The following is a 9,696-nucleotide window of genomic DNA, read 5'->3' as shown; positions in this document are numbered from 1 at the left end:
GTTTTTGTAATATATGGTTGAATTAACATGATTTGTGCTTTTAAAGATGGTCCGTAATTAAAAGTTCCTTCAAGATGGCCTTTTGTTAGGTTTTATGTTGGCTCATTCATTGCCAAAACTAAAGTGGCTTTAAGTCTAGCTTTATTTGTTAAGTTTGGACTTGTTTGTTAGATACAAGTTAAATTTTTACTACAAATTAATCTCTTGTGAATATAAATTAATTGTATGTTTAATATTTTTGTGGTTGCTGATATGAATCTTATTAACGACGAAGGAAAATTGTAACTGCAATTATAAAAGGTTGTCGTTGATATATGATTTGAGGATGAATATAATTTATCAACAACAACTTTGACTAGTCGTGGCTGATATATATATTATCAATGTTGATAACTTATATATATAAACAACTATAGATAATCATTGCTAATAATTGGGATTTTTTTTTGCCAATTTTTTATTATTTTTTATATATAAATGTTTTGCACTTTTAACACCATACGAAATTTTAAGTACCACTCAACCATTTATATATATATATATATATATCAATTTCCATTTTTTGTTTGTGCCAAAAAATTTAACAGCTTGCCACGTCAAAACCATCTAGTTTGTACCAAGTGTCTTCCATGCCACGTTAGAATCACGTCAAAATACCGGGGCAAAGTACAAAGCCCAAGAACAGAGGAGGCCCAATACACGTGAAAGAGCACAAGCCCATACAAAGAAAGAACAACAATTAGAGGGGTTGGGAAAAGCAAGAAGAGCGAGCTAGCCTTCATAGCTCGAGCCTCGAGACTGACGACCGAGGGAGGCGGAGTACGATCCCTCAGGATGGAGGAGAAGAAAAGTGGCAGGTCCTTCAGCCACTGGTGGTGGGCTCTGGCCAGCGGTGCTCAGTTGGGTTGGGGCGTTTTGTCGTTTAGAAGAGGATGCGCCAGGGAATCATGCCTCATGCCCTTAAAAGCCTTCGCCGTTGCCTCCCTCTTCGTCAGCACTGGTGCCTCCGCCTCCGTATCCGTGCTATATGCCTTCAGCATATACAAGGTCCGCTTCTCTTTCTTCCTCTCTCTTTATCTCTACAAAATGGAAGCATTTTGTGTAAAAATTCAATATATAATTAAATGCTAATTGACAATAAAATTAGCAGCGGAATGAATAATTATATAAATACCTCTAGTCATGCTTTGCTCAAGCCAATTGAAGAGCAGCTTCACAGAAACAACAAATCTGGAAAACAAAAAATATTGAGTGGTTCTTCTGACCTATGCCTACCAGTGAGTGCCAATTGATGGAATACACATGCCTTATTTATAGGTAGGTCAGGGGACCCTCAATTAAAGCTGTTACCTTAATTATTCCTCCCATCAAGGAATAAAAATCAAATCAATACAGCTAATTGATTCCACAAAATAAAATCTTTAATGAAATCAAATACTTGTTCCACAAGAATTAAATCAGTGATTTAATTCAGAATATTTGATTGAAATCAAATACTTGTTCTACAAGAATTAAATCAGTAATTTAATTCAGAATATTTGATTTACACAATAGGCTTTAATTGGAATAAATTATTGAACACCGTAATTTTATAATTACAACAATATATGTGAAATAAGGGACATACTTTAAATGAAATTTCTTACATTCTCCCACTTGGCCCTTATGACGCATAAATTCTTTATGGTGTTCAATTCTATAATATGACCAATACTTTATTTATTCCAATCATTCATGGAATCCTCCCACTCACTCAAGGAATACTACATACGAATCATGGCGGTAAAGCTTTTATATGATAAGCTGTCCCTTCCATGTATCACGATGTGTAATACCTCCCTAAATGAGTACTTTATGGATAATGTACTTTATGAATGAACTTCCTATAAGTCATTCGGGTCCAACTTTAATTTTATCCCCACGGATAAGAATAATATATATATGCGCACAAAAAATCTTTATAACATAACCTTTATGTCTATAGACCAATTAAAGAGAAACTAAGCACAAATGAATTAATGAATCTCATATATTCCTCATGATTTTATACTTTCTTTTACCGGTAAACCTTTAGTCATGGGATCCGTAATCATTAATTCAACACTTATATGCTTAATAGACACTTATTGTCACTTAATGTTCTCTTTCATAGTGATACTTTATGTCGATATACATACTTCTGCTTCTACTCAATTTATTCTTAGAAAAATAACTGTAGTAGAATTAACTCAGAAGATCTTTATGGGTCTAACTATAAAATCGACAATTTTGAAACCTTAACAAAAATGTCTCAACCATAATGCCTGTGTAATTAATTCACAGCATGTAATGACTTTTGCTTTCATGGTAGATGTAGCAACTGTAGTTTGCTTACTGCATCTTCAGTACATATATACCGAAGTTGATTATCTACTATCTACAGATTTAGCAAAAATCAAACCTGAATAAACACCACCAAATGGTAAGTGTATCTGTAGTTCTTGGTTCATTGCATATTCCACAATACTATATTGACCCAATAGTCCAACTGCTATTTCAATGCCAGGTCTAATGTAGACCTGTGCATACACATGGAATATTTGCCTTTGTTCCAATACATTTTGGAACATTATCCCCCTTAATAATAAGTGCTACTGAAGATTCATAGTTCTTCATTCTGAATCTCCCCCAAAACTTTAGTGAGATGAACTTTATGTAGCAAACCTAAATTAATGCTTGCAAGCAAAATATTATCTATATACAGGACTAAAAGAAATGTAACTTTACTCCCACTGACCTTAAGGTATATTCAATGATTAACAAGGTTCTCAATAAACCCATGTGAAGTAATAACCTTGTAAAAATTTTGTATACCATTGATGAGAGACATATCTTAGTCCATTAATAGATATCCTTAATTTGCAAGCTTTCTGACTGTTATTAATAAAACCCCCTAAGTTGTCTTATGTACACCTCCTCCTTAAGATCCTTATTCAGGAAAATTGTTTTTTCACATCCTTTTGATATAGCTCTAAAACAAAATGAGCTACTCATACCATGATAATCAATGCCATCCTTTCGAGTAAGATCATTGGCTACAAGTCTAACTTTATATCGTTCAACATTACCCGGAAGCATACTTTTAGGTTTTATAAACCCATTTGCAGCCTATGGCTACAACTCCCTTTGGTAAGTCAACAAGATTGCAGACTTGAATTTTAGCCAAAGATTTCATCTCCTCCTTCATGGCATTGAAACACAATGTGAAGTTATCTCCACCCAAAAATATATGAAAACAAATTTTGGATCGTCCTTAGGTCCGACATAAAAATTAGACTCCTGGAAGTATACAACATAATCACTAGAGATTGTTGGTCGCCTTATTTTAGAAAATCTTTTTAATCCTACTTCATTTACTTTTGACAAAGTCTGAAGTAGGTTCATTCTGAACTTGTTCCTTATGAGTTGACTGTTTCTGAAACTGATTGTGCTTGAAGATAATCAATTTGATTTTTCTTAAGCACAATCAAACATCCTTCATGTGAAGGGGCTTCAATCAACTCTTGTGCTTCCTCTAATTTAATCCCTTAAGGATAAGCACTCCCACTAAGTTCAGCGTTCTCTAGAAATTTTTAATATTAGACTCAACAATTCTAGGACTAAATGAAGAACAGTAAAGCCTAAACCCCTTGGAGTTTACTGTATAACCTATAAAATTCTGCTAGTTGTCCTTGAAACTAATTACCTTAGGTGTGGATTATAAATCCTCACTATAGTAAGACAACTCCATATGTGTAAACAATTTGAACTTGGTTCCATTCATTTCTTAATTTAGGTGTCTTATGTACAACTCTGAATGGAATCGAGTTAAATGTATACACAGCGGTTTTCAAGGCTTCACTCCATTAGGAGAATAGAACATTACCTTTCATGTCCCCTTTTCGTGTACCTACCATAATACTATCTGCCTCTATCAGATCTTACGATCTTGATTTTCTTTTGTTTTCTTTCTCTACTTCTACCTTATAGGTACTGGAAGCATTAATGCCCAAACCTTATGATTTAGAAGATAGAAATACATAAACCTTATATGGTTATTACCGGAAGAGATAGGATATCTCTAACCATTGAGGCAAGAAGTATGGAAAAGGTTACACTTGTACATGATCTCAAGAATTTAAAAAATCCTTTTGTTGGCACCTTTATTGGTATAGTTGGTCTGCTTTTCCTTAATGCAATCCACATAAATACCAAAGGTAATAAATTTCAAGAGTCATAAAAAACTCTATCATTTATCGACCTTTTATTCTTTATAGAGATATATTCCAATCTCCAATGCCATAACATAGAGGATTTTCTCATTCATATGACTCTGCTTTATGTCAACATTTATATGCAAGGATTAATTTTTCAAAAAATTGGGATCTAAATCAATTTTAAATAGACCATTAATTTAATATTCCACCCAAATTTTTTTAACAATATTCAAATTTGATTTAACAAACTAAAATAGAAATTAAATTTCTAAAAGAATTGTGGAATATATAAAAACATTATTAAAGTCAAAATGACATAACTGAATTTTTAAAATTAATCTATGGATCCCAACAACCTCCAATTGTAAACAAGTATTATTTAGAAAACCCTACATTATGTTGACAACGTGGACCGCTAAACCAAATTCAATCCACATAGTCCTTAGGAGAGTCAATAAAAGAGATTCATGACACACTAGGTGTATGAGATTACCTTTATTTCAAATCATTTATGATACTTTATACAATCATTCTTTATATGTCCATAATTTTCCTTAGTGTGAGAGAAACAAGTATTTTAATTGCCATAACACTTTGTTGGCACCTTGTTTTCATTCATCAACTATTGGACATGATTGCCTATAAAGGTCTTTCCCTTAACATGAATAACTTTTTGGATTCTCATGTCTTAATCTCTCATCTTCTTGAACACACATGATCAGAAGTTCCTTAATTGATCAGTTATCCTTATGTGTGTCACAAGATATTTGAAAAAATATCATATTTAGATGAGAGAATAAAATTGACCATAATGACTCAAAAACTCAACCTTTAGGGACTTTATAATGAGCTGTTATGTCCTTTATTTCCATAATGTGCTCAAGCACATTTTGAGATTGTAAAAGGTTTTACTTTAAAGCTTTTCTATTAGGGTGCAGGCCAAAGCCTTATTGGAACTCACTAAATGTTCCTCAATGACCTTTCTTTGGCCCTAAAACACTAAGGAATAAAACTCTAATGCTTTCCTTGATATGAGATTTCATGAACGTTGAAACTTAAGCGATTTAAATCACTACAATCGTTGATGTTTAATAATCTCATGTGGCGTACTTGATTCCGTGGGAGAAGGTGATTCGTCCACATGAAACGCCAATTCAGTCTCCAAACACCCCCAAGTGAAAAACACATTTTTCTTTTCAGTCAGGAAAAATTACCACTAGGAATTATTGGAACGTAAAATACTAATAATTAAAGCAATAGGAATACATCCAGTAACCAAGAAAAAATTATATACTTTAATGCTATGAAATAACCTTATTTAAATTAACCAATGTTAATTTAATAGTAAATTTCAACCTACCTGTGGGCAAAAGTGCATCACGCATGAAATTTACTCTTTATTAATAAGACTAATAAATTTAGCATTAATAAATAAAATTTTCCGTACCTGTGGGCCTAAGAGAAATTTTATTTTCAATGTTAAATTTACTATCTTATTCTAATTAACTCATAAAAATAAAAACGTCCCTGTGGGGATTGGCAAATTAAATTTATGAATTAATTACAACACGGTGTTAATTTTCTTTATGAAGTTCATATATATAATCTTGATGCAATTATCATTATAAAATCGGGATGCTGTGGCTCTCCCAAAAATTATTATGACAATTATGACTTCATTAACATCGAATTTATTTAAATTAACCAATGCTAATTTAATAATAAATTTCAACCTACATGTGGGCAAAGGTTGCATCACGGATGAAATTTACTCTTTAATAGGACTAATAAATTTAATATTAATAAATAAAATTCTCCGTACCTGTGGGTCTAAGAGAAATTTTATTTTTAAAGTTAAATTTATTATCTTATTCTAATTAAAGCATAAAAATAATAACGTCCCTGTGAGGATTAGTAATTAAATTTATGAATTAATTACAACAGGATGTTAATTTCCCTTATGAAGTTCACATATATGATCTTGATGCAATTATCATTATAAAATTGGGATGCTGTGGCTCTCCCAAAATTATTATGATAATCACTATTTCATTAACATCCAATAACTGTATAGATGCCACAAATAAAGTTTCCAAGAATAAAAGACAAAACCATCATGTTAGTGGGTAAACAGTATTTTTCCAAAGTACAACCGGATAGTGTCCCAGATAAGTGAGGGGGTGCACAACGGCACACTTAAGTCCCAAGACTTACCTTGCCAGAGCTTTCCGATTGCAATTTTGGATAGTACCATAAACATTCACCAACACATGAGGCTTAGTTAATTATTCTCAAGTCCAGGACACTGACCTGGTTCCTATATGGGTTTGAAAACCCTACCCGGCATCTTTAAGTCCCAACCCGGGAACCCTAGCCCTTGCCCCGCCGCCGCCGCTTTAGCCTTCCTCATGCGTCGGCCACGCAGGGCCGCCGCTCAATGGCCAAACGGTCACGGTGATCGGCAAGGGGGCGGCGTTCCGTGCAGCACCACCGCCAAAAACAACGCTGCTGTCCCTCACGTGCATCCGAACGGTGATGGGCTGCCGACTTCATGCGTTAGTCAATCAGGACCGCCGCACAGCAGCCCCAGATGACACTGACCGGCGGGGATCAGTGGCCCCGTCCAAACCCACAGGCAGCCCGTGCAGGGCTGCCGTTGCTTTGAGTGACAGGCGGCCCGATGAGGGCTGCCGCTCCCTTTATTCGGCCAACGCCGCTGCAGGTGGGTAAAAAACGGTCCTTTATGCGACCAACGACGCTGCAGTGGGGAGCCGGCGAGCTCCGGTTCCGGTGGGCGGTGGGCAGCCTTTCTGGCTAGCTTGTCTCTCGGTTCCCAAGTTGTTTTGTTCCAAGATTCACAGAAACAAGAAGGAGGGCAATTTGGTCACAAAAGAAACAAATCACTAAGTGGTCATGGCTTTCATTCATTTTCGACAGAAACAAAACAAAAACAATATAAATCCGTGGGTGCCTTATGCTCCTCACCATATATTTTGTTTCAATAATCAATGAACAAAATTAAAATTTTATAGCAGACATATCTCAAAAATTAAACTGAGCAAATATGGCCTAGAGGAGGCTCTGATACCACATGTAAAAATTCAATATATAATTAAATGCTAATTGACAATAAAATTAGCAGCGGAATGAATAATTATATAAATACCTCTAGTCATGCTTTGCTCAAGCCAATTGAAGAGCAGCTTCACAGAAACAACAAATCTGGAAAACAAAAAATATTGAGTGGTTCTTCTGACCTATGCCTACCAGTGAGTGCCAATTGATGGAATACACATGCCTTATTTATAGGTAGGTCAGGGGACCCTCAATTAAAGCTGTTACCTTAATTATTCCTCCCATCAAAGAATAAAAATCAAATCAATACAGCTAATTGATTCCACAAAATAAAATCTTTAATGAAATCAAATACTTGTTCCACAAGAATTAAATCAGTGATTTAATTCAGAATATTTGATTGAAATTAAATACTTGTTCCACAAGAATTAAATCAGTAATTTAATTCAGAATATTTGATTTACACAATAGGCTTTAATTGGAATAAATTATTGAACACTGTAATTTTATAATTACAACAATATATGTGACATAAGGGACATACTTTAAATGGAATTTCTTACATTTTGGTCCAAGTAGAAAGTCAGGGGTGCCTCAATGGCTTAAATTTTTGTTTTTGAAGGACAAAGTATAACATTAACCTAAGTTTGCCTTGTGTTGTGTGCTTGATCAACCCAGAGGCATTGTTAAATATAGGAAATTTGATATTGGTAGGTTTTTGTGATTTTTTTAAAAAAATTTGTTAAGTATAAGAAAGAGAATAGTATAGAGCATCTGTCTTATAATAGAAACTCTAGAGGTTTTTTTTTTTTTTTTTTTTTTTGTTTTGTGTATAACCTAACTAAATTATAGTCGTTTTTTTGGATTTCATTATATCTTGAAAAAATATTTTTTATAACCCAATCCCAGTCTTTCATCGGAATTGGTGAAAACAAATAATTTCTTAAAAAAAAGGACTCAATAACGCATTTATGAGCCTTTTCTATTTTGCCTTTATATTTCTGCCTAACAGAAATTACTATGGAAAATTGGAAATTCTGAAAAGTACATGGCCGGGAGTTTCCCAATATGGAGCTTGTTATGCAACACCGGTATCTCATGTAGGTCTTTTCTTTTCTTTTTTAAAGAATAACAACAAATATGCATGTGAAAAGCTTACGCAATGACTTTTGAATCTATTAGACACTAAGTGCTTTTTTACCTTATAATTACCACTACAAAATAAGGCCAAAATAGTGACACTTCAAAGTTGACGTTAAGTTCAAAAAATGTCATTATTGATGTAGTGATGTTTGGCAAATGCACTTAAGCATTGTGACTGAATTTAAAATTGAAGACATTTGAACAGTGAAAATGTCACTACAATGCGACATTTAATCCTAAAAGTCATCTTTTGGAAAGCGACATGTGATGCTTGCATAGTTCAAACACCACTACTCTTTAATAAAATTTAAAAATAATAATTTTTACCTAAAAAAATATTTATAATACCAAGGAAAAAAAATTAAATAAAACAAAAAAGTCAAAATAATTTTTTTTAAATAAAACAATTTCAAATTAATTTATATATATATTATTTGTACAAAAATTATTAAATAATGTATATATATAATCTTAATTTCTTCACAAGAAAGCTCATGCGCCTAGAAGACTAGAATAAGAAAAATTCCTACGTGGAATCATTCTCAAACCGTGTTGATTTTTACAATTTGTTTGTCTCGTGTCCATTTTAGGTAAAAAGTCACACAATGACTTCTATAACTTTGTGTTTGCATTGAACCATGAGTACGTACATGTCCTAATTAGTTGTTGGGATATATATATAGAGAGAGCTCTGCTTTGACATAAGAGGATGTTATTTTGACATTGCAACAAATTTAAAACAACAAACGTAATGAAGTTTGCTCTCGGCCCTCCACTTGGCCCTAGCAACTCGCAAGGCTGATGCCTAATGGTTGGAGGGTACTGCTTTCTTGTTGTGTAAGCACATTTAATCCTAATCCTACAAATTTGTAGAAAAAAAGAAGAAGAGAGAAGCCGTTTAAGAGTTCCCTTAGAACTTCTAAATACATTGCCGTAAATATTGTATGATTTTGAACTCAATTTATTTTGGACGTATGATATATGTTAAACTCAACTTAAACATCTAAAAGAATAAAATACATAGGAAAAATCTTGGATTTGGATTAATTTGAGGCTCTCTCGTTTGCTTTAGGCTAATCTTTGTAACTTTTGACCATATTTCTTCCTAACTTGTTAGATTACAAACCTTCAGCTAAAAAAAAAAGATAACAAGTGAATGGTGTTAAAAATTTCCATATAACCTCCTCCTTGATAATTTAATCTATATATGGGTGCTTTTTCTTACTATGTAAATGAAAGAATT

The sequence above is a fragment of the Corylus avellana genome, chromosome ca11 (genome assembly GCF_901000735.1).
Source record: "Corylus avellana chromosome ca11, CavTom2PMs-1.0".
In the NCBI taxonomy this organism is placed as follows: Eukaryota; Viridiplantae; Streptophyta; class Magnoliopsida; order Fagales; family Betulaceae; genus Corylus; species Corylus avellana.
This window is presented reverse-complemented; position numbering follows the sequence as displayed.